Raw genomic sequence first — 27,708 nt, forward strand, 5'->3', positions numbered from 1 at the left:
CTCCAAGTATTTTTTGCCGTGGACCCTGGGGCTGGGCCCCCCATCCCATTTCCTTGAATCAATCTACATTTTGATGCTCAATGGAAGCCTCTGTTGCATTTTGGACATAGAGTATTGGGTCTTGTTCTCCCACCCTGTTTTCTCTCTCTATGCTAACACTGAGCTTTCAGATGCCCCACTTTACCACATTGAAAGCATTGAGAATTCTCTCTGGAAGTCCCTTGACAAAAGGAACCCTGTCTTCCCATGTCTGGATCTTGGGAAGTCTGCATCATGGCCTGGGTATAAAAGGTATTTGTGACTACTGTGGCACAGCGTCTTATGATCTCCTTTAAAGGAGCATCTTTGTATAGTCCTAGTATAATTCTTTTACAAACTTCATTAGCATTTTTTTTAGCAAGTTGCCTTATTATAATTTCTGTTGCTGTATTTTCACCAATAGTTCATATGACAGCTGTTTGCAGACATCCCACAAAATCAGCAAAAGGTTCATTTGGACCTTGTCCTATTTTCGGGAAGGCTTCTCCTATGTCTTGTTAACTGGGATAAAGCCCATGCTTTGATAGCAGCAGAAGCAATTTGCTCATATGCTGCTTTTTGGGGTAATTAATCTGTGCTGAAGTGTCGCATAAGAACCTAAACCTGTTAGTTGGTCACAGGTGATTAGTGTATTAACTCTAGGTTGCCTATTTTGTGAGCTTGTATCCTACAAAGTTCACTATATTCAGAAAGCCACAACAAGTTTTGTCCAGGTTCTAAGGATGTCCTTGCTATAGATTTCCAGTCGCTATGGGTTAAAATTTCATAAGTTAAATTCTATAATTACATCTTAACATAAGATGATGTAGCCCCATAAAGAATGCAAGCCTTTTTCAGATCTTTGATAATTTCTAGATTAAAAGGAGTGTATTTTCTCCTTTCTTTACCTGAAGAGTTAAGCTGTTTAATCACAGGATACATTTCTATTCTCAAATCAGTATCCCACCCTTCCTTTTTGGCTTTAAGTAGTGCCTTTTGCAATGAAGTCATAGTGGGGTGGTGGGGGAGGTGCTGGTGGTATCACTGCTCCTCCCACTCCTCCTCCTCTCACCACCCAGGAAGGTGAAGTTGATGGGGGAGGGTCAAGAGGCTCCTAGGATGTAAATGGAGTTGAAGCTGGACTGTGAGAGTGAGAATCATCATGTCCTTCAAGTTCCCCATGCCTTTTGGCAATATTTTCATTAACCTCTCCCTTCTCTTCCTCTTTCTCCTCACACTTCTTTATCTGGCTGTTCTTAAAACTTTTCTTTTCCTTTTTTTTATTTTTTTATTTTTTTTTTTAAATGTGTGCAATTCTTTAAGGCCAATTATATTATATTGTACATGTAGAATGTTTCCTTAGAAATTGGATCAGGACCTTTATTATTGTAATATTCACATAGTAGTTGATCTCCTACTAGTTTCCAATTATCTCCTCTATTTCTTCTTCTTTGAAGAACCAAGGGGACATGCATTCTAATGTATCCAAGAGCCCACCAATCTGCTCCCAAGATAAAAGCAAACCTTGACTCTTTATTAACCTAAGTATGCTTTCGGTAAAGCTCCCTCAGGGTAAGGGTGAGGTTGTGCGGGGGGAGGGGTGGGGGAGGAGGGAATCTTTTCCTACTATCTGCCCCATTTCAGCTAGAAAACAAAAGTTACTAGTTTAGCTCTTCAAAAAGTAAGTTCCCTGTTTGTCTATTAAAATTCTCACCCTATTTCCTGGTCACAGGGACTTTTTAGTCCATGGTGAGTACCAAATGAGAGTATGAGCTAGCTCCGTGGAGAGTTTTGAGGTCAGCCAGAGTCAGGAAAAATTAAAGTCCTTAGTCTTTAGGAGGAGAAGTGAAGGAGGTAGACGAGCAGAATCCTGGATTCTGGAGTCTGGAGTCACCAACCTCTCTCCTCTTCTGGCCTTTTTCCCAATCCCTTCCCTCCCCTCCTCCTCCTCATCAATCCTTGCCTATGATTATCTTAACACCAAACATTCAGCAAGCACTAATGGTGAGAAGAGCATATATTACCCAAATATTTACTAATAGAGTGATTATCTCACCTCAAATAGGTAATTAGCCTTAAGTGCTCTGTTGTCAGATTCAAGCACACCTTTTTGGAGTTTTAGCCCTCTACAACTGTGTGTTGGGAGGCAAGGGATCCATAGGCCACAGAGGAACAGATTTCACCTCTCCAGGGGATATCTCAGTAGTCCTAGATGCATACAACTCTATTCTCCCCAATTGTAATCCCTTTCTCCCATCAGATTGCTTGTTGGTTGATTGATCATGTTGGAGTACTGAACTTCTAGAGATTCTCTGGGTGTAACATTGGCTGCCATCCTGCCCAGTTGTTTTTTTTTGTTTGTTTGTTTGTATGTTTTTGTTTTGTTTTGTTTGCTGACCATGTAGTGCTCTTTGAAATCTTCATTGTTTCAAAGTCTTCACCAGAATTAAACAAACTTAATCATATATTCCTATTGCCAACCCTTATTTCTAGTTAATGAAATAAAATCTATTTATTCTAACAGTTTTTCTGTAAGCTTACCAATAACATTTCCTATAAATTTCTAAAACAATAAGATTAAAAAAAAAAACAAAACACTCTCAACTTGTTCAACAGAGTTCAGATCCAGGTAGTCCTTGGATAAATCTTTATTCTTTTGTTATTCTTTGCTATTTAATATTCTGTGGACAATTACAATTGAAAAAAAAAAAGACAGCTTTTTATAGTTAATAAAAGAATAAGGATATAAACTCAGCTTCTTTAGGCTCACTGAAAGTATCCTTAGGATACCTTTACCAGCAGATAGACTAAGAGGAATATATACCATATCCTCTCCTTACAGATTTTGATTTCATTTACTAGATTCCTATTATCTGATTTTCTTTTTTTGTTTGTTTGTTTCAAACAACTTGAAGAAAGGATCAATTTTTTTCCCTTCATTTCCCTAGAGCTTAGCACAATGCAACTCTTATCAAAGACCAAGTCAATGCCCACAATCACACAGACATAGCATTAATCAATTTAAAAACAATCAGGCAACCAAAAAAAAAAGTCTTAAGAACTAATATTTTAATAAATTCTTCCATGTCAGTCATATGCATCCAAATTTGAAGTATCATATGAAGACATAAAGTCTCATGTAATACTTTCAAAGGAAAGAAAAGGTTATTATCACTTTCTTTTGGTATTTTATGCTTCCTTGAAACATTTAAATGTCCATGGTTTAGATATTTTAAATAACTTAATGGCTTTGTTTTTCATCTCTGTAACTATATAAAAATATCGTGGAAAGAGTCTTTCTTCCATGGTCTTCATTATTATAGTATTACTTTTATAATGCTAATCTTTCTACACTACTTCAACCCCTAATGTCTTAAGTCTTTGGAGATTCAGCACATTTTAAATGAAACACAATAAAAAAGTGCTTGCAGAAATCTGTGTATCCCTTCTGGTGACATCCTAACACTATCTCTGAGTCTTTCTTGATTGCCTTGCCAATCCCAGGTGATTTCCTGTGCCTAGCTCTCAGCATTTTAACCATTATCAAAACAAAATTCTTTAGATTCCAGAAGGTCTCACAGGCTATAAGGAAGTTGAGTTTTGTATTAAATGAGGTCTGTGAAAGTGAGAATTGATAAAGTGAATGTCCCAAATATCAATACTTTAAAATCAGAATTTAGAAGAATAGGGCAGATGTGACAGGTGTAAAATGAATATGAAGGGGACATACTGTGTCCTTCTCTTTCTTTTGTGCTATTTGTAATGATAATGTTTGGGAATTAAAATCTTTGTTTACTGTCACCATAATAGAGGGTAAATAGACAAGCTGTGCTTAAATATTTATTGATGGCATGTATTAAACATGGCACTAGGGAATCTTTCAAACAATCTGCTTGAATCTCCCCTTTGCCACAGGAAGTGTGAATTCCCATCCCTTGACAGCATGTGTGTATTTTGAACAGCTTGTTCCTTACTATTCAAAAAGGGTGAAAGAGTGAGGGAGAGTTCATTTTTTAATTGACAAAGTATTATTTGTTATTTCCCTGAGTTACTTAATGTTTTTTATTTTTTTCCCAATTAGAACAATTCCCATAAAATAGAACTCTAGAATATATATATATATATATATATATATATATATATATATATATATATAATATCTGCTAAGAAAATAGATGATAGAACAATGAGATAAGGATTTACTATGTGTGGGGTAGCTACATGGTTCAGTAAAGAGAGCTCTCAGTCTGGAGTCAGGAAGACCTGAATTCAAATGTAGCCTGTGCGACTCTAGACAAGATATTTAAACTCTGTCTTCCTTAATCAACTGATGAAGGAAATGGCAAACCATTTGCCAAGAAAATTCTACAGACAGTCTGGTCCACAGAGTCATAAAGATTTGGATACAACTCAATTAACTGAATAACAACAACAATGTGCCATATGTGGTAAGCTCTAGGGAGGCATATACAACCAAATTAGACATCTTTTAACCTTATGGAGCATGTACTTTAATGTAGAAAGGCAAGACATGAAAATGAGTTTGAAGAATAAGGGGAGAGAAGTGTGATAAAAGGCTAAATTATTAGTCAAGTTACAAGCGACAGAAAGTATGATTAGGAACCTTCTCGGCAATAAGTAGAGTAGATTGCCTCTCTATCAATATCAATCAGTAGAGTAGAACAGAAGAATTTACATGGTAGTAGAATTCTGAGGTGCCAAAATATCTAAAAGCTATCAGGAGTGATAGTAAAGAACTAGTAGAATAGATACCCATCAAATGGAGAGTGGCCAAACAGAGTGTCATATATGAATATAATGGAATGTTACCTGGCTATAAGAAATAGTGAATATGATGAATTGAGAATCATAGAGAGGCTTACATGAACTAATAAAAAAGAAAGTAATCAGAGCAAAGAAAATATACAAAATAGCTATAGTAATGTAAGTTGAAAGAACAATCATCATATAACAAAAGAAAATGAATGTTTCAAATTACAAAGAAGGTGGACAAAGAAGAAATATGATATGCCATTCTTTCTTCCTCATTCCTTTTCTGAGATACTGGGGAGGAGCTGTCAATGGGTGAAGATCATGACATTCCAGACATTTGAAACACTTTGTATATTTGTTTGCTGAATTATTCTCTTTTCTTTCCATTTTCCCCCCTTTATGTTAAAAAAATACTTTCAAAGGGAAAAGAGGAATATGTACAAAGATATCACTGACATAAAGACAAAATTTATCAGATATCTGTCTTAAAGAGCTGTTGGAAGAGTGAGGCATTCAAAAATAAATAAAAATAGAAGACACAAAGAAAATAATTAAATGAAATTTTGGAGGACACGAGGATCAAAGAGCCAAAATATCGGTCTCCAAAATGTTGATGCATATTTGCCTTGACATTAAATGATCAGCTTTGTTGGGTGAATCCATATATATCATTTACTAGGTTTTTCTGGTGTATATATAGACAAATTACATAATATATAATATAATATGTAAACATATAACAGCATATAATAGGGAATAATACACAACATATAACTTATAACAGGGAATAATATAGAGCATAGTAATCAAGATAAAATATCTTAAAAAGTGAGCCAAAGAGAAGAAAAACTTGGTTGATGTGCTTATAACTCATAATCAAAGACAAGCTAACCTAATTGAAGCCTCAGGACATCCTGAAGAAGAGGCAGGAGATTGCATGCTGAATCAAACCAGTCTCACCCCCTTGTTTCAGAGTCCCATCAGGATCTCAGATCTTCTTACAGGTTATCCCACAGTATTCATCCAGTGAAGTAATAGATAGAGATACAGATCCTCAAAAGAAAGTTTTCAAGACTTAACTCCTCGACACTGTCAAATGGTTCAACAGTTAAAATGGATACAGTTTATCAACAGAAATAACATTTAAGAGGATTCATTATGATGTGCTTTGCAGCCACACCATAAGGACTGGATATCTTTTTTGTCTCATTTGTTGCTAAAATCTGCAAATATTGTCTCCCTTATTTTGTTTATAAGGTCTTTGAGATCAGGAAAAACTTGCTATTTCTTTTTGTATTTCAAATTCTTAATATTTTATTTAATATAGTAAATATTTAGTAAATCCTCAATTAGTTCATTCATCCATTCATACTTTATAATGCTTTCTCTAGTTATTTAAAGAGAGATAATAGATTACAATCTGAAAGCAACCTTTGAGATCATCCTGTTTAATACCTCCATTTTATTTTTGAAAATCTGATGTCATTTATTCTTTATGTTATAGACTTATCCAAATGTCAATACCACTGAATTCTTTTTTTGCAACAATGATAGTCTAGCAAACAAACTATTGTTCTTCAATTCACATAATTCTATTGTTGGATTGAATTTAAATATTTAAATATTTGTTCCAGGTCACACAGGTAATAAGTAGTAGAGATGATTAAAACCAGGTCTTGTGACTCTAAATTCACTGCCCCTTGCCTCCATAGAGATTTGTTTCAATCTGTAGAAAAATTTTGTCGGGGGAGAAGAAAATAAAAGCAAAATCAAGGTTGAAATGGATTCAAAAGTCAGCCAAACAAGCAAAGAAACAAAATACTTTCCAAATATGGTTTATTCCCATCCCCCCAAAAGAAAAAGCTAAAATAGTAAATACTGTAACATGTGATATATTTTCTAGTCAGTGAATAATTTTTAAAAACCTGATTTAATATTCCTTTATTACTTTCCAATTTCCAAGAAGATGATACTTATTCTCAAACAGGAAGATGACAGATGTTCCTGTCTTTAAATATTGAATTAAAGTAAAACTTAAGGATATTCTAAATTTTGAAGGTTTTATCATATGCACACATATATGTGAGTGTGTGTGTGTGTGTAAGGAAGGGGAGAGAGGATAAAAGTATTGTAATTACTAAAAATAGCTAGTTGGTGTAACATTTCAAAGACTAAACTTTACATTAGGAAGATTTGAATTTTAATTCTGCTAGAGATTCTCACTACCTCTGTAAACCTGGGAAATATATTTAATCTCCATTTATCTCTGATTTTTTTTATCTGATAAATGGGAATAATAATACCTTCAACTTCTCTAGGGGTATTGTGTGGAACAAAGTTTGTAAAGTCTTTTTGCAAGCCCTAATATGTTATATAAAAATGCTAACTATCATTAAACAAACTTTTTTTTAAGCTAAAGAAATAGAAACTCTTAGTTATAGGCAGGAAATGTGAAGATGAAATAACACAGTACCTATCCTTAGAGAGTTTAAAATCTCACTCAAGGAAGGGATAAGATATGTACATAAACACCTTTAATACAGTAAAATGAAATTTGTCATATAGGTAAGAAAACAATGACATTGAATGTTAAAAGAAAGATATATCACTTCTATTATTTTGGAGGGTGATCAAGATTTTAAAAAGCTAAATTATACATGGATGTTTAATAGAAAATATTTCTGTTTCAAATAGAGATATGGCTAATACTATGGAAGCCAATTCTTTCAAAAGCTTATTTGCAAAGCTATCATTCACCATATTAAGAACTATTACTTGTAGGGTCATCTGAATTGCATTTGCACTAATCATTTCCAGCTTTAAACCAATCAAGTAGTATGCCAGAAAACCCGATCAGAAAAAAAAGTAGCTGTAATTCTTGATTTAAAGTAGCAAAAAAAAATCATTGGAAATGATAAGAGACTTTGTACATGGTAACAATTTCCCAATACTTTTTCATTTTCCAACAAATTTTAGCTAGCAGTCTCGTGATAAATGGGAGGTATTAGACTAGATTCTCCAAGGTCCCTTCAAGTTCTGTGTCTTGTCCTTGGAGAAGCATAGATGCGTTTGTCTGTCATAAATCCACAGAATGTAAGTTCCTAGAGGGCACATACATTCCTGTATTTTCTGCATATAACAGGCATTAATAAATTCATATCCAAGAAGTTTTTTAGGAAATCCTATATACCCAAAATGCCAACAAGCAACTAAGTGCCTACTAGGTAGTAGGTACTGTGCCCAATTAGCAGGGAAAAAATGGCATGTATTTATCAGGAACTTGTTCCCTAGAACTATGGGGATGTTGATAATTGAAATTTTTCAGATTTTAATATTTAAGAATTTTTTCTTCATAATCCAAGAGAAGAGTTATTAGCTTCATTTTTTAGGTTTCAATATTTTTCTCAAATCTCATGCTGGTTTGCCTTATATGCCATATAAAATATTTGTTTATATTTCTCTCTTTTTAAATTCTGACCCAAAACAAGGGACTTGCATAGTGTACAATTATGAACAAAATTTTTTAAAAATAGCAATTAAATACTAAGGAACTTCTAATTATATAAATTCCATTATTTTTCTTACAAATGAGGGTGAAAATGTGAGTTCCTTTTAAGGTCCTTCATATTGTCAATTGTTAAATTTTGATGGCAAATGGATTTCACCCCCTTTATTCAGGAATATAATTCTAAACATTAACAGCTATAGTGGCACAGAATATGGCACACTTTTGTAGTCAAACTTCTGCTTTCAATCTTTAGAAGGAGATATCCTGGACTAGAAAAATAGTCTATTCTAAATAGAACTCCAGGAGCGGCAACAAGATGAACTAAACACCACACCTTTCATCAATGTAGTGAAACAATTTAATTTGTGAGAGGGTGACATGGAGAGGGAGACAGAGACAGATTTTAAAGTACTAAAACTTTAGGAAATATATGCCCTACTTTTAGGAGAGAAATAGGAAGAACAGCATTTTTGTGAAAGACTATAATTCTGATTCATTTTTCAATACAAAATATCCTGATCTATTTTTCACACAAGTTTTTTTTTTTTTTTTTCATCTTTCTAAATGGAGCTCTATAAATACATAGAAAGTAAAACTCAACCCTAGGTTGACTGAAGAATAAATATAAGCTGTTTACATTCCATTTTCAGTGCTACTTTTCTTTGCCCTTTTTAGTTTACTGTTGAAATATGATCATCCCAATATAATATGCAGGCCAAGGCTTTAGTTATATATGTAGAGGTGAGAAAAGACTTTATTAAATGATAGTAGAAAGTCCTTCAGGTTTCCTAAATCATTATGGATTAGATGAAAGGGGAATGACTTTGTTTTTCATACTATAACATCCTTCATTTTAAGGAAAATGAAAAAAAAATTACTGTAGTGCCCAGACTGTAGCAATAAGTGAAAATATCTCAGAGATTTAAAGTGAAATGATTATGATTAATTTTGATCATTTGTATGTCATTTGTATATTTAGATTTGCTTTCATGATGTAACAGTTGGCTTAATCCTCTTGCTTAAAGGTCAAAGGGGCTTGTCATAATGCTATGGAGAAAAATCCTCTGTGGCTTTCCCTGTAGTGTTTTTCCATAGTGCTGGCTGTGTGAAAGTTTAGCTATACTCCTACATTTGTAAGTTGTGTATATCCCATAAACAACTCTAGTAATATCCAGGGAATAAAATTCTAATCCCTAAGTATCTATATATCATATAGCCTAAGACCAAAAAGGAAAATTCAGTATCATTTGGGCCAGTATCTGAAGGATAAATATCCTTCTCCAATATCCCTGACAGACGTGGTCCAGCTTCTGGTTTGACAACATCCATTAACACATGTAATTTCACTTTTTTTTTTCTCAAAGAGAAGTCCAGAGAAGTATTAAATTCATGCAAATGACCCTGAGAACAATGAGATGTTGGAAGTGGGTAGAGAAGCATAAGGACACTGAAGAAACAATTAAAATAATGAAAGGGTTGCCAGTTTTAAGGACTTTATAGTCCAGGGGTGAAGCAATATGTAAATATATAAGTATAATGGGGGGGAACTAACAGAAAAGAATGTATAAAGGAAGAAAAGCAGACAGAAGCAGACAGACAGAGACAGAGGCAGACAGTGACAGTGACAGAAACAGAGACAAACAGAGACACAGACGGATAGTCAGAGATGGGTGGATGAATAGAGGCAGAGACATAGACACTCATTCAGAAACACAAGAGACAGAGAGACAGACACACTGACACAGACAGAGACATATAGGGACAGACACAGACAGACAGAGACAGACACACAGACACATGAAGAAAGGAATAGGAAAAAGAGGAGATGCCATTTGAGTTAAATGTTAAAGAGACTTCTGGATTGTAATAATACAAAAGCAGGAAGGGTATTTAGCCTTGTCCTAGGGGAGCCATTACAGAAATATACAGATAGAATATGGAAAGTCATGGGTAGAAAACAGATTTGAATGGAGGTAAAGAATGTGTGAAGGGGAATACTATGTAATAACTTTGAGGAAATAGGGTAAAATCAGTGGCTTTAAATAACAAATAGCAAGGTTTATACTTAATGCTAGAAGCCAAAGGGAGTCATTGCAGCTTTTTGAGAAGGAGATTGACATTACAAGAACTATATTTTTTCTCAAAAAAGGCTGCTCCTGAGCCTCCAGCTTTTTCTCTCTTCTTGCTTATCCTCCTCTACCCTTAAGGAATTGTGATAATGAAGAAGTTCTGAAAGATGTAGTTTCTGGGTAATTTAATCAATTCATTAATACAATCAACACACTGTTAATAAAATGGTTATTTGACTATCTCTCTTAGACTGTAGACACCTCATGGTTTTGGGCTAACAGTATATATATGCACTTTAGAGAATAGATATTGCCACGGGATACCTAATCAAAACTGATGGGTTAACACAATAGGAGGTAGACTATCTTGGGTTGCATGACTTAGGTTACTCACATTTTGGTCAAAGAAATGTCAATCTCTATATCACCAATTTTGATAATAAGAAGAATCAAAATTTCCCCAGATTTTCTAATCTAATGAGTGGTAATATATCCATTAGCCCAAAATTAAAATTTCTTTTTAGTGTCTGATTCGATCTTAGCCTGGGTAAATCTCTAAGAGATATTTCATGCACTGATTAATTTCTGTATGAGGAAGCAGAAAAGAGAAAAAAACCTTTGGTGCTAGTAAAACAATTAGCGATTAAATTTAAGGGAGAAATATTAGTGTCTCATATGATGAATTCCTACTCCAAAATTTTATTTGAACACCTATCCAGGCCCACTATGTTCATTTTGAATCTGTCTCTGCTTCTCCTCTCTTGACTTTTTCATTCTCTGATGTATTATCTTCACTGATTAAAATGTAAGCTCCTTGAAAATTTGGAATCTCATTTTGCCAAATATTTTTGTATTCCTATTACCTAGCACAATGTGTAGCACATATCAAACATTTAATAAATTATCTATCAATCTATTTATCTTTCTATCTATCCATCCATCCATTTATCTCCTATCAATTTAAATCCATAATCCATTGACCCAAGACTGACAGCTATATGAAAAATGGGTTGAACAGAGAACTAAAATTCACACAAGTCATTGATAGTTCAAATAAAAATATATTTCATAATGTATATTATATACTTATATACACATAAGTGAAATAGGTACATATATGTATATAATATGTTCATAAGTTATATCCTAGGTTCATGTAATATATATGTGCAGATATAATGTATATATGCATATACATATGTATACACATATATCTTCCTTTTAAGAACTTCACTTTTATTTGAATACTTATTGGATAACTGATCCAACCCAAGGTCACTAAACTGGTTAATATCAGAGATACAACTATGGATTTGCTTCCCATATTTTAATTTAATGCTCCCTCCATCACAATACATATAATCCTCCTCAATTTCTTTTTCCATCATGAAGAAAAGCAGTAAATATTCTGTGGAATTGGTTTTGTTAAACCAAAGACAACAAATTGGTCCTTGGGATTAAGCTCGGGAAATGTGAATGTTGAATTAGCAATCTTATAATCACATAATACTATTTAATAAATGGGGTTTTGGTATCCCAGCTCACCATAGAAGCAAATCCTCTATTATTTTGTGACATTAACCCATGAAATCTAATAATTTGCAGTGTAATTAAAGGCAAATAGAATCCTTTTGACTCTGTAAATTAGCATTGCAGCTAGTACCCTTTAAATATCCCCAGGGCTTCCTAACATTTAGACCAATATAGAGTTATTAAGTGGCTGAACATTTTACATAATTCAAAACTATTACACAATAGGAAGAAGAGAAAAATTCATGAAGTCTTTATAACTCTAGTATAATACCACCCAGAATAATCTCTCTTCCATATTTAAGGCAATGACAGTTTTATTTTTTTGTTTTACTAGCTTGGTCCAAAAATAAAAACAAAAGAGATTTTTAAAAAAATAAATATAAAATGATATTAATATTAAGTGCAATTCAGTCTCCCTTATTTACTTCCCTTTCCTTTCCTCCCTTATATCTCTCCCTGTGTGTCCCTCTACTCTAACCCCTCCCTCTAATAAACATATAATTCAAGCCAGAAGGAGAAAAAATATACAGTTTGGGACTCAGAGCCCAGCTGTAAATGTGTGGTTGAATAAATGCAAGTTTAAGTTGGAATGTTATGTAAAGTGATTTATGATTATTCTTTTGTAACCTGTTAAATCAAATACCTTTCAAACCTTTCCATTTAGATCTCTTAAACAATAAAAGAAACTAAAGATTTTTCTTCAATGCGTCATTTTTTCAGATTATAAAATCATACCTATAATTATTCTTTTCAAATGCATTAGTAGTGAATAAGCCCCTACATTATTACAAAAACAATATTATTCCACAGGAATGGTGTTATTAGCAATTAAGTACAAAGGTCTAGCTTTAAGGTGTCATTTACTTTAACAGAAGTCATGGGTGTTAGGGTATTATTGCTGCTATATAATGGGAGCCAAACTCATTTGTGACATCACCAAGGTAACATATTACTAAAGATGATTAACAAATCCAGATTCTGTTGAAATACCTTGAAAGCTTTCTCTTGATCCTTATTCCCCTTACCATATATGCCAGTTTATCTTTATGCTTAAAAAAAAAGTGTTGATAATTATATTTACATAAATATGGAGCTGTTCATGTAAAGGCAATTTTCAATTAAGTCTGCAATCCAAAGAATGTCTTTTTTGCAAAATTTAAATTACAAGAAAACCTTATTTTAAAATATAAAACTAACTCTTAGCATGAAAAACTATAGAAAAGCAGGTTGAAATGCTATATTTGGTCTGTGGACCATAATTTTCCGACCTCTGCTATATTCTATGTGAAAGCTACATTTATATGTTTAAAAGTCAGCAGCTATGACCAAGGGACTTTGTGGAAAGTGTTCTTTAAGCTGTTAGTGCATGCATATACTTAAGAAATATACTGATAAAGGAAAAAAATGGGAATGATAAATTCAAATAAACGAGGAAAAAGTTGAAACTAAAACACATAGGTCAGATGTAGTACTGAGGGAGTAATACTAAGAGAGAGACACAGAAGGAGAGGGAGAGGGAGGAGGCAGAGAGGAGAGGAGAGAGAGGAAAAGAAAGAATTGAAGATTGAGGAATTTTAGTCTAGAAGCAGCATTTCAAAGTAATTGAAATAGGGCCAGTCATTTTGGATATAAGCAAGGTCTACCATCTTTTTCATTGAAAACTAAGGAATACCAATTATCCCTGTCGTAAATAGATAGTCATAATAGTAGTCTGTCGTAGTAGATTTTTTGATAGAACCAAGAAACTGGTCACAGGGATTTTTTTTTTTAATTTTGATTTGGACAAAAAAGAAGAAACAAAGAAGGCAAGGGATATGTTACAAAATACTGAGCTGCAGGGGAAAAGTTCCACTTAAATGTTAAGATTATCTTAAAGATGCTTTTTAATATAAAAAAAGAATGTTGAAGACTTAAGGGTAAAACCATATTTGTTCAAACTTGATCTTTCTGCTACTTGAGCGAAAATGGAAATTCAATGGACTATATTTTACAGAAGGCTGTCTATCAGAATATAACATAATAATTTAAAATTGTTTATCTTCTGATCTTCCACATAAATTTCTGGGGGGGTTCATTGATATGGCACTGAATAAGTAGATTAATTTAGGTAGAATTGTCTTTTTTATTATATTAGCTTAGTCCACCCATGAGCACTTGATATTCTTCTAGTTGTTTAGATCTGAATTTATTTGTGTGAAAAGTGTATTGCAACTGTACTCATATAGTTCCTGACTTTGTCATGGCAGATAAACTCCCAAATATTTCATATTATCCTCAGTTATTTGAAATGGAATTTCTCTTTGTACTTCTTGATATTAGACTTTGTTGGTTACATATTGAAATACTGATGATTGATTTTGTATCCTGCACCCTTTCTAAAGCTGTTAATTGTTTCTAATAGCTTTTTCATTGATTCTCTAGGATTCTCTAAGTATACCATCATATCATCTGCAAAGAGTGATTATTTTGGTTTCCTCATTACCTACTCTAATTCCTTTAATTTCTTTTTCTTTTCTTATTGCTAAAGTTTAACATTTCAAATATAATACTAAATTGTAATGGTGATAGTGGGCAACCTTGTTTCAACCCTGATCTTAATGGGAATGGTTCTAATTTATCTGCCTTACATATAATGCTTGCTGATGGTTTTAAATAGGTGCTACTGATCATTTTATGGAGAATTCCATTTATTCCTATGCTTTCTAGTGTCTTTGGGAATTGAATTTTATCAAAGACTTTTTCTGAATCTATTGGGATAATCATGTGATTTTTGTTAGTTTGGTTATTTATATAGTTAACCATGCTAGTAATTTATCTAACACTGAACCAGGCCTGCAATCCTGGTATAAATCCTACTTGATCATGGTATATTTTCCTGGTGATAACTTGCTGTAATCTATTTGCTACTATTTTATTTAAGAGTTTTACATCAATATTCATTAGGGAAATTGGTGTCTAATTTTCATTCTCTGTTTTGATCCTATCTAGTTTAGGTACTAGCACCATATCTCTTTCATAAGAGAAATTTGCTAGGATGCCTTATTTCCCTATTTTCCCAAATAGTTTTCATAGTATTGCAATTAATTGTTCATTAAATGTGTGGTAGAATTCACTTATAAATCCATCTGATCCTGGAGATTTTTGCCTGAGGAATTAATAGCTTGTTCTTTTTATTTTTTTTTCTAAAATGGAATGATTTAAATTATTTATTTCCTTTTCTGCTAATTTAGGCAATCTATATTTTGTAAATATTCATCCATTTGACTTAGATAATCAGATTTATTGTGTATGCCAACTGTATGCATTGGGCAAAATAGCTCTGAATTATTTTTTTTTGAATACAGCCAACTTGGTTTTGTTTATTAGTTCAATAATTTTTTTTACTTTCAATTTTATTAAATTCCCTTTTTATTTTCAGAATGTCAAATTTGGTATTTAATTCCAGTTTTTTATTTGTTCTTTTTCTAGCTTTTTTAGTTGCCTGCCCAATTCTTTGTTCTTCTCTTTTTCTATTTTATTTAAGTAAGCATCTAAAGATATAAAATTTTCCCTAAGAATTGCTTTGGCTTTTTCACACAAATTTGGCTATGTCTCATTATTGTCATTCTCTTGGATGAAATTATTGATTGTGTCTATCATTTTCTTTTCCCATTTTAACCATTTTCTTTTTTTTTTTTTTCTTTTATCCATTTGTTCTTTAGAACTAAATTATTTAGTTTCCAATTAATTTTTGTCCTGTTTTTTTCTCTGGGTCTTTATTAGTAATTTTTATTCTATCATGATCTGAAAAGATCCATCTCCTATTTCTGCCTTTCTGAATTTGATTTTGAGATTTTTATGGCTTAATACATGATTAATTTTTATGTAAGTTCCAGTTACTACAAGAAAATGCATATTCCTTTCTGTCCCCATTCAAAATTCTCCAAAAGTCCATCATATCTAACATTTCTGAAATTCTATTTATCTAACTTCTTTCTTATTATTTATTTTGTGGTTCAATTTATCTACTTCTGATAAGAATTCCTCATTAGTATAGTTTTACTATTTCTTCTTGCTGCTCTCTTAACTTCTCCTCTAGGAATTTGGATGCTACACCATTTAGTTCATATATTATCAGTACTGACATTACTTAATTATCTATGGTACTCTTTAACAAAATGTAATTTCCTTCTTTATTAATCTTTTAATTAGGTTCATTTTTGCTTTTACTTGATCTAAGATCAGCATTGCTACCCCTTCAGTTTTTTCTTGTTCTTGTTGTTGTTTTACTTCAGCTGAAGCATAATAGATTTTACTCCAGCTTTTTTACCTTTACTCTATATCTATCACTTTGGTTTAGGATTTTGGCCTTTAATTCAGTCTGCTATCTTTTTCCATTTTATGGGAGAGTCCATCTTATTCATATTCAGAGATAAAATTACTAACTCTGTATTTCCTACCATCTTATTTTCCCCGTTATACTTTTCTCTTTCTTTTCCCCTTTCCCTTCTGCCTCAGTGTTTTGCTTCTGACCACCACCTTCCTTAATCAGCCCTTTCCTTTTACAGCCTCTTCCCCTTTTCTTTTTCCTTTTCCTTCCTCTTTAGGATGAGACAAGTTTCTCTGTCAAACTAAATATGTCTGATATTCTTTCTATGAGACAAATCTGGTGAGACTAAGGTTCACACAATACTTATCCCCCTTTCTTCTTTCCCTCAATTGTAATAAGTCTTTTTTGCCTCTTCATGTGATATGTTACTACATTTTACCCTTTTCCTCTTCTTTCAGCATGATACCTTTTCTACTCCTAGTTTCTTTTTTAAATCTTCACAATTAAAGGAAATTATACTTATATTCTCTAATTATGCCCCTAACAGAGATATAGTTTTCAAAAATTAAGCATATAATTTTCTTTATATACTAAACATTTTAACCTTAAAATATTTTTTCCTTTCCCTTTTACCTTTTTTATGCTTTGAAGTTCTGTATTTGAAGACCAAATTTTCTTTTCATCTCTGGTTCATCAAAAATAAATACAAATTCCCTATTTCATTGAATATCCATTTCCCCCCTGAAAGATAATGCTTAATTTTGCTGGATAATGGATTCTTGGCTGCAGTCCAAGTTTCTTTTCCCTGTGGAATATCATATTCTAGGTCCTTCAATCCTTTAAAGTAGAAGCTGCTAGGTCCCATCTAAATCTAATTGCAGTTTCCAGATATTTGTTTCTATCTGACTGCTTGAAGTATTGTCTCCTTGATCTGATAATTCTGGAATTTAGAGAAACAATATTCCTTGGAGTTTTTTATTTTGGGGTCTCTTTCAGGAGGTTATAGTTGGATTTTTTCAATAGCTATTTTACCCTCTGGATCCAGGTGATCAGGGCAGTTTTTCCTGATGATTTCTTGAAAGATATTGTCTAATTTCTTTTTTTCAATCATGGTTTTCAGGTAATCCAATGATTTCTAGATTGCCTCTCCTGTATCTATTTTCCAGGTCAGTTGTTTTTCCAATAGGTATTTTACATTTTCTTCTATTTTTAAAATTTTTTTGGCTTTGTTTGACTGATTTTTGATATTTCACTGTGTCATTGATTTCTATTTGTTCAATTCTAATTTTTAGTTAATTATTTTCTTCAATGATCTCTTTTTAAATCTCCTTTTGCATTTGGCCAGTTGAACTTTTAAATGAGGTGTTTTGTTCTTGGATTTTTCCATTTCACCAATTCTGTTTTTTCAAGTGACTATGTTCTATTTCCATTTCATTAAAAATATTTCTTAAGCATTTCTTCAATTTCTGTGTTTCCTTTTCCAAATTCTTTTGCAAAGTTCTAATTGACTTTCCCCATTTTTCTTCTAACTCTACTTTATGATCCTTTCTGAATTCTCCAAGAGAGCCTTGGGAAATGGGGATCAACTCATATCATCCTTTCAGGATATATCTGGAGACATTTTGCCTCTAGTGTCCTAGAGTTTGAGGTCTGTTCTTCTCTGTCTTCCTAATAGCTATCTACAGTCAGAGTTCTTTTTTTCTTTTTTTTTTGCTCATTTTTAAAGGTTGAGGTCTGCTCTTAGTGCAAAGGGGACATTGTCCCAAGCTTCCTCTACAGGCAACACTGGATTCACACTGCCCTGTGGCAAAGCTGCTGGCTTCCTTCTCTTCTGGATTGGTGTGGGAAAATCCTGCTGGAGTTCAGAGGCTCCCTATTTTCCTTCTGTAATTGAATTGAAGGTCTCACAGCTAGTCAGTTGATCCACTGGCTTCTGAACCAAGACAGAGCAGCCAACGCTGCTATATTTTGGCTAATACTCTCCCGAAGATTCTCAGGCATATGGATGTCTCTTTGGCCTGGGTTGCTCTGGGTTTCCAACCACTACATTGGTGCTGAGCTGCCTCCCCCCTTCCCTAGTTGAGACAGACATTTCCTGAAGTTCTTCCATAGATACATTCTGTTGGAAATATGTTAACCCTCCAAATATTTGTGGGTTCTTTCACTCCAAAACCAGTTCAAAGGTTTGATCTGGTGTTGATCTGAAGGAAACCAAGAAGAGCTCAAACAAAGACCTGTCTTCTTTCTTTTCTTGGCTCCACTGATGCTAGTATTATTAATAAAATAATTAACTTCCAAGAAATTGTCCCACAAACTTATTAAATTTTCTATTATCTTCAAAAGATCACATATAACATTGGAATAGAGAGTTGAGGCATTTATATTTGAAATTAATATGTAATTCTAGTAGCCCAAGGAAATTTGTTGCCAAAAATTAAGGGTTGAATTATATAGTTTTTCTGCTTCTTTTTCTATAGCTATAGTAGGAAGATGGAAAAATAAGAGCTCTAAACTATGAAAAGAGGCATATGGGTAATGTGAAATTAGTTCAAAATGACCTATACATTAGCTAGACAAAGATTGTTGGCATAATTAAAATGATTGGGAATGAGGTCAGTTAATTAGAGAGAAAGGTCAAGATAAAGATACCTTTTCTCTTCAAACTCCTGCTTTATATTTTATCTCATTCAAGATCTTCTAGTCCAAACATCTAATTTTATAGGTAAAGATACTGAGACTCAGATAAAAGAAGTATCTTGCCCAAGTTCACATAATTAGCATGTAACAATCAAGATTAGAGTTAATTAGCATCCAAATACCTGACAGCACCATCCATAGGCCTGTAAGAGAAAGCAAAAGTGTGTATTTTACTTTAACAACCTTCCAGGCTGTTCCATTTGCCCAGGACCCCAGTTCTACAAGAGAGAATGTGAAAAGAGGAAGGAAAAAGGAAGATGTGGAGAGGAATGATAAATCCAAGCTGTTAAATTGGTAAGTTATAAAATTTATTTTTATTGTCATTGATCATATGGCTTTTTCTCACAAAATTGATTTTGACAGGAAAAAAATCAATCATATAACTAAATTGTTTGCTTTAAATTGACAACTAAGTTTATTTTCTCAAGTTGGGGAGACTTCTACTTGAATTATTTACCATTTTGGGGAAGTATTGAGCTACTTTTAGAATTTTTACCTGGCCAAATCGATTTCGCTTACAAAATAATCACAAAAAAGCACTGTTTCAAAAATGTAAAATGTACCTTGGTTGACCTGTACAATGTCTGAAAACAAATTTAACTGTTTTGATTTCTCAATTAAGAGTTATTTAATGTTAACATGAGATGCCAAATTATGGTGCATGACTCAAATTTGTATTCAGTCAATGCTTATGATATGATAAATTAATATTTTGTTTTATGTCATCTAGAAAAACTGTATTTAGAACTAATATTTATATATAACATTGACGTTTGTAAAACACTTCATGCCACTAGAGCCTCAAATCAACCCTGCTACTTGGGTATTGGGGAAATTTTTATGAGGAAACTGAGTTTAGGAAAAATTAAATTTTTTTCATCTTGGTTACACAGAAACAAGTTTCAAATCAAAATAATCTTGATTCTAAGCCATTTTAAACATGATAGCATGCTGACTCATATTCTAATGTACTTAATTAAATATAACAATTGCAACAGTTCAAAGAAGGATGCTTGGTACAATGGAAAGATAATTGCTTCTGAGGTCAAAGCAATTAAGTTCAAATCCTTTATCTGACACTTATTATCTGTGTAACTTTGGATCAATTTGTTTATCTAATTTTCATTATTTATTAAATGGTGATGAAATTACTTTTGAGGTTTCTTTGACCTCTCTTAGAGGAGCCATAGATCCCACTATTAAAGTTTACATTTTTTCCCCCCACACTTTCAGTGCCACCAGTTTAGTCCAGTTCTTTAACTTTTTACCTGGCATATTATCATAATCTCCTAATTCATCACTCTGTATAGAGATTATCCCTTCATCAATATTTTACATTCAGATTATTCTCCCTAACTCATATTACTCATTATAAGTCTTCCTTGCTCAATCAACCCTGGATGGTTCTTTATTTTCTATCACTTCTACAAATTAAAGTCCTTAGGCTGATTTTCTTGAAGCTTCGCACTTTGATCTCAACCTTGGTTTCTGGCATGAATTATTAGTTTGTTTCTCCTCAAAATTTTTCTTTTTGTTTTGTTTTCTTTCCATTTTCATTCTATTCTCAATAACTCATAAGTACTAAAAAAATCATTCTTTATGTTTATAATACTCTCTCCCTCCTTCTCTGTCTATTGACAGAGAAGTAGCTCAGGTTCAAGTCCCAGCTCAAAAGCAACTACCTCCAAGAAGGTAATTATTTCATTTCACTAAATGGAAATTATTTATACTTCTGATTTCATAGCACTTTGTATTCTTATGCATATAAATTCTAATTTGTACAAAACTTGTTGCCTTACTTGGCTCAATATATATTAGATTGTGAGGTGATATTCAATTAAACAAAAGTTCAAACTTATCTTTGTGTACCTTATTCATCTTTGCATGTTCCCAATATTTCATAATGGTCATCATGTAACCCAATATACAGTTTAACAAATTGAGCCTAATAACTATTTTTATTGAACAATGAGGAGATCAGACAAGCAGATGTGGAAGGCTTCTTTTTATAGCAACATAGTCTGATTTCAAGACTTGGCAATCTGCATTATCCCAATTTCTTTGACTTTCAAACTTTTTTCTTTAGAGCTAAGCTGTTTCTCTATAAGTAGCTTGCCAAAAAAAATCAAGAGAACTCAACAATCAATTTGTCTATAGGGTACTAAATACTTTGACTGATGTTTTAAGTAACTTAAATTAACTTAGTAGTTATTCTTAGCAATGTGCAAATGCAGCCAAGCAGTGCTTTAATTTTCTCTCACTGTTTGCATTTCAGTGCATTATTATAAATCCTTAATGTTGAAGACATTGTGAAAAAAAGTTTCATAAATAGATTTGCTTCTTAATTGTTTCCCCAAACATCCAATCACAGCCCTTTTTAGAGTTAGGGTCAGTTTCTGGGTGGATCTGATTTCCCTTTGAGGGAAGAGGAATGGCTTAAATTTACATAGACTTATGGAATTTTGAGTTTTTGTTCCTTTCCCAAAGCAAGGAAATATTTCAGCCTTTTGGAATGGGGAGAGATGTAGACTGTTAAAAAAAAAAAAAACATGAAAAACACAGGAGAGAAAGAGGGAATGACTCCTTTCCCCAGCAACAATGCTACCAGCCCCAAAACAGATATATTGCCTGAGAGTAGATCCTCTTCCCACTGTTCCATTTTCTTTTCCCCTCCTCCCAATCCTGCCAAACTAATGGAATTAAGAACTAAACCAGGGAAAGAAGCAAGGCATAAGCTTGTCCTGATTCCACTTCCCTTGTCATTCTGCTTCTTATGTGATTGATAACAATTTCTGAGCTTTGTTATGTATTTATATTTTATGTATTTTTACTCTGATATAATTTCATTTTTCATAAACATCTGCATTTAAACCACACATGTATATTGCTTTGTATCTCTTGTCACAGTTTGAGTGTTTAGTACGACATCCAGCTTTGGAAATGTTAACTATATTGAAGAATACTGACAGGAAATATCTTCCTGGTTCCAGAATGGAAACCTCAATCATTGGTGACCCTTGGCTTATCACTGTCAGGTTACCTTCTCTAGAAAGAGCATATATATATATATATATATATATATATATATATATATATATTATATATCTGTATGTGATATATATATATATGCATATATCATAAGCCCTACTTATTAGCCCCCAAAAACAACTCAAAAAGGTAATGCAAGTCCTTTTACAACCTTAGATGAAATGAGCTTGATTTTTATTATTACAACTAGCAGTTATAAAGTAGAAATCTTATTTGGAACTATGTTTATCATATAGACAAAAACAGAGATGTCAATGTTGAAGTAGGTTAGCATGACATAATGGATAGAAGGACCACTTTAGATCAAATCTTGGCTCTGATTCCTATTAGCTTTGTGACCATAGGGAAAATCACTTAGCTTTTCAATGTTCCCAGACAACTCTCTAATATTACAATTTACAGAAGAGCTGTTGACTTGCATCAGTAAAATAAAGTTTCTGCACCCAGAATTCCCTAGAGAAATAAAGTCTTAGGTCCAGCCACTACCCTTAACAAAAAATGATTTCCATTAATATGTATTTTTCAGTTGAAATGAATTCCCTTTATAACACATTTTCTTACATACAAAAAATCTGGAAAATGTCACCTAGTAATGTCTAAAATAAATATGTTGTGTTAAGAATATCAAGAAATGAATCAAGAAATACTTCTGGTAGTCACTTACAATGCATGACAATACATACATTGATTCACAAAAAAAGTATCCATGGATATGATCTATTCTTTTGTTCCTATATAAATAGAAACTCTCTTTTAAAATAATATAGCCTCAATATTATATTTGTCTTTAAACTTCAATTTTCAAGGAATTTTGATTTACTTTTCTACACCTCCAAAATAATTTTTTTCTTTATATATACTAATCCAAAGATCTATTTATCTCCCATTGCCTTTGAGACTGTTTTACGACTTTGTTTTTAAGTATCCATTACTTTAAATGTCTTAAATCTTTAAGCCTGCAAGATAGTTTTGCATGTATATATTTTAAGATTAGGGATGAGGTAGAGAGGTGTTTAATATGATGGAAGAGAACTAGAAAACATGGTGAAAATGTAGAATTCTCTGATTAGAATGTTAAGATACCAAATATAGAACTAAGGAAAATGTCAGGCAAGCATCTTTATGGGAAAGATTTGAGAATGTTACCTCTATACTATCTCCTGTGTGTGATTTTCTTGTCCTTTCTCCAAGCACAACAGAAATTAAGTTTTCAGCAAAGTACTACAGTGGGACTTGCTTTATCTCTTAAAACAACTTTGTACAGCCCGAATATAATAGTATAAGAGAAAGCTAGATTAAAGGGGCAAAGGAGGGCACTAATATTTTTAACAGGTAATTTTCTTTTGAAATGGTTAAATACATGGTCCAGAATCCTGAGAAAATGAAAGCCTATGCTCTTCATGACTCTCTGTCACTAAATCACAATATCACCTGCTCTCATTTGAGGGAGTCATTTAATTTCATGTATCTTTGTTCTTTTTTTTTTTTTTTTATGAAAAAATGAACATTTCTATTTACCTCTAATTTTGTAATTTTGTGAGCCCAACTATATTTCTTTTTTTTTTTTTTTTAAGAGACAGAATTATATTGCATTTATACTGAAGAGCTTGACCACTTAGAAATGGATACTTTGCCTGGATATAATCCTGCCTGGCTAAATCCCCAAGGATAAAGGTGACTAAGATTTGCTGCAAGTGGAGCCGGTGACTGAAGCTTTATAATGATTTTCCAGGACATGACTGTCAATAGCTTTACCTAAATAGACATTTTAGTAAGCACACTGAAAACATTTGTAGCTTTTTATTGTGAAGGTTCTGGTCACAAAACAGTGCATACAACTCAAGTGGCAGCCAGCTTATCCTCCACCTGCAAGAAAGTACAAAAATGTGAGGTCATCAAAGTGAATACAGGATTTGTTATTTCCACACCTGATAGGACACATTGCTAATATTTTATTTCACAAGGGAATTCTGATTTGAAACCTTGGGTACTTATTGTGCACATTTAATTGTCATTTAAAACCATTATTAGAATAAAAAAATAAAATATACACTCTTTTGTTGTATTTAAGTAATAGGCAAGCATGGGAATTATAATAATATGAATTAGATTTTATTTATAGGATATCTGTATGATATCCACAAAAATAATCCATAAGTTTAATGAAAGGCAAAAGGAAGAAAGAAATTCATCCTTTTCTCCTCCCACCAAAACAATTTCCTCAACCATTATTTTCCTGATTTTCATACTTCATTTATAGCTCCACAAAACATTATTAATACTTTTAATCATTCACAAAATATTTCCTATTGGTACATCTACTTTTATCCAATGATAATAGTACTTTACTTCTCCTAAAGTGAGGAAGACTGCTTTTGGTTGCAAAAAATAATAATAGCATGAATAAATTTTAAAAATGTTTCCAATTTACAACATTAAAAATAAAATCTACACTGCCTCCCAAAAGCCTCTCAGTGAATTAAGTTCCACAATCATATATTCCAAATAGAGAATTTCATACAAAAATCTATGAAATTTTATGCTCCTATAAATTGACTTAGTTTTCAAAAAGAGAAAATTGTGAAGTAATTTTGTGTTATATAATTTATTTAAAAGAAGTCTTAAATAATGATTATCTCCTTACTTAGACATAACTGCAAGAGGATGTCCAGGAATTTATCCAAAGGGGGAAAAAAATTTAAGGACCTCCTGATATGTTATGGTATTTTTCCAAGAAGGAAAGTGGATGGGGTACCAGTGGTGCTGGTGAAAAGTGGAGGAGAATTATTGCCTGGGTCTTTAGCCTGGCCATGGGGCAGAAGAGATTCCTTTTTAATTAATAATTGTTAAATTGAAAGTTTTGGATGTTTGTGCCTGCATTTACCTTCACTTCAGTCATGACATTTTGCAATTGAGATCACTAATCCTCAATTTTTACTCCAAGTGAAGTTTAATATTTTCTGTTCTAGCCCCTTATTTCAACTCTGTATGTGTCTCACAGTTTCAAGTGTATTTCTTGCAAAGCACATATTGTTTGATTTTGATTTTTAATTCATTCTGCTACCTGCTTCCATTTAATGAGTGAGTTTGTTTCATTCACATTCACAGTTGATTGCCAACTCTGAATTTTTCTTCATTCTGTTTTCTTCTACTTATTCATCTCTCTATCCTATTCCTTCTATTAAATCTGTTTTGCTTCTGGTCATTGTTTTCTTTTATCTGCTATTCCTTTTATCAACCTCACCCTTTTCTGTTATTATCTTTCCTTCCCACTTCCTTATTGAGTAAGGGAGATTTATATTACCAGTTGTGTGTGTATGTGTGTATGTGTGTGTGTGTGCATATTTTTCCACTGTGCTATTCACTTCCATTTTATGGAACAGTCACATCCCATTCACATTCACAGTTATGGTTACCAACTCTGTATTTTCTTCCATGTTTTTTTTCTCCTCTCTATATACTTCTGCTCTTTCTTTCTACTCTGTCCTTACTAGTCTGTTTTTTTTATCCCTTATCTCCTATCACCCCTCCTCCCTTCTCTTACCTTCTTCCCTAGTGTGTCTGTCCTTCCTTCTGTCCCGCCCTCTCTTTTCTTTCTTCTTTCTTCTCTTCTTTATATGATTAGATAAATTTCTATAAGTGAGTAAGTTATTCCCTCTTAGAGACCAAACTGATGAAATCACACTTCACACAATGTTCATCATCCTCTCTTTTCCCCTCCATTGTAATAGGTTATTTGCAGCTATTCATGTTATCTAATTTGTTCCATAATACATTCCATTTCTTCTTGTCCTAGTACAGTCCTTTTTCTACCGATTAATGTCTTTTTCTTTGATACCATCATATCAGAGTCCACTCATAACCACTGCTTCTGTCCCTTACTCCCTTTAACTTCCTGAATAACAGATTCATTTCTCAAGAATTATAGAAATGATTTCCATCAAAGATATGAACAATTTCACCTTTAAATTATGTGCATATATAATATATATGTTATATATATATAATATTCCTATTTACATTTCTATTCTTTTCTTGAATGCTGTATTTGAAGAGCAAATTTTCTGTTTTTCTTTCTCTTTTCTTTTCTGTTTCTTATTTCACTGAAACTCCATCACCTCCCCTGAAAGATGATTCTGAATCTTGCTAGGTAGTTAATTCTTGGATGTAACTCCAGGTCCTTTGCCTTCCTGAATTTGGTATTCCAGGCCCTCCATTCCTTTATTGTAGAAATGACTAGATACTCGGTAATTCTGAGTGTGGTTCCTTGATAATTTGGCTGTTTGAAGTATTTTTTCCTTGAGGCTATAGTTCTGGAGTTTTGCAACAATGTTCCTTGGGCTTTTCTTTTGGGGACTCTTTCCTGAAGGTGATATATGGATTCTTTCAATAAGTATTTCCCCTTCTGTTTCTAGAATATGGGGGCAGTTTTCCTTGATGATCTCTTGGACAATGCTATCCAGGCTCTTTTGTTGTTGTTGTTGTCATGGCCTTCAGGTTGATTGATAGTTTTAAAATTGTTTCTCCTGTATCTATTTTCCAGGTTGACTGTTTTTCCAATGAGGTATTTTACACTTTCTTACATTTTATTTCATTCTTTTTAGTATTTTTGACTGATTTTTGATGTCTCATAAGTCATTAGCTTTCATTTATCCCATTCTAATTTTTAATGTGATTTTATTCATTTAGTTTTTGTATCTTTTTCATATGATTAATTCTACTTTTCAAGGTATTGTTTTCTTTCTTTCTTATTGTTTTTTGTATTTTTTTTGCTTTTGGCCTATTGTGTTTTTTAAGTAATTGTTTCCTTCAATCAATTTTTGACTCTCTCTTGCTTCTTGTTTCATCTTAATTTTACTTCTATCTCTCTTATTTGCTTTTTAAAATTTTTATGAGCACTTCCAAGAAATCTCTTTGGACTTGAGACCAATTCATATTACTCTGAGATTTCCTCTGTGGACATTTTGTCCTTGTCTGAGTTGTGTTTTGGTCTTTCCTGTCTCCATAGCAGTTTTCTGTGGTCAAAGTTCTTTTCCGTTTCTTTTTTTATTATGGCAAGTTTATTTATTTTTAATATACATTGCTTTATGAATAATTTTGGGAGACAAAAATTTGAACAAAAGGGTTTTTATTTCTTGCTCATTTTTTCCTCCTTTTTTTTTTTTTAGTATTCCTCCCCCCCCCCCTTTTTTTTTTTTTTTTTTTAAACTTATATGATCAAGTTCTGCTCCTGGGCTACAGGGGACACTGTCCCAAGCTTCCTATGCAGCTATGAACCTTGGCTTTGAGCACAGCATCCCTTTGTGTTTTCAGGGTATAACTTTGCCTTCTGAGCTGGGACTGGAGGCTACCCTGCTGCTGTGCTCTTCTGCTGAGCCAGGACTGAGGGTCTCAGTGGCTGATCTGCTGTGATTAAGACCCTCTCACCAGCTTTCTTAGAGTCTGTCTGACGTGGGCAGAACATCCTCATTAACCCAGTGAAACAGAGCTTTCCTGAAGTTTTTCAGTCTATCTTGAGCTGGAGAGGGATTTCATTCTATTAGACAGTGTTCAGAGGGTTGGTTTCAGGTGTTTTTTAAAGGAAACTGGGAAAGCTGGAGCACCCTGACTTTACTCTGCCATCTTGGTTCTCTCTCTTCCTCCCCTCCCTCCTCCCCAAACTTTTAGGATGTTTATCCTTGAAAAGAGATGACTGAAGGAGAAGAAGGAGCATAATAATTGTAATCAAACATTTGAAAAGCTATCATAGAAAA

The 27,708-nt window shown here is 32.9% G+C and overlaps 1 long non-coding RNA gene across 1 annotated transcript in view; it reads left to right on the plus strand.

Moving 5' to 3' along the window:
* Window positions 1-23,973, plus strand: part of LOC116423548 — a 39,732-nt gene extending 15,759 nt beyond the window's left edge. Inside the window, exons 2-3 of the long non-coding RNA XR_004234157.1 lie at window positions 19,098-19,201; window positions 23,530-23,973. This is a non-coding gene — a long non-coding RNA (uncharacterized LOC116423548). The remainder of the gene's footprint in view (window positions 1-19,097; window positions 19,202-23,529) is intronic.
* The last annotated feature ends 3,735 nt before the right edge of the window (window positions 23,974-27,708 follow it).

This window comes from Sarcophilus harrisii, chromosome 4 (assembly GCF_902635505.1).
Source record: "Sarcophilus harrisii chromosome 4, mSarHar1.11, whole genome shotgun sequence".
Lineage (NCBI taxonomy): Eukaryota > Metazoa > Chordata > Mammalia > Dasyuromorphia > Dasyuridae > Sarcophilus > Sarcophilus harrisii.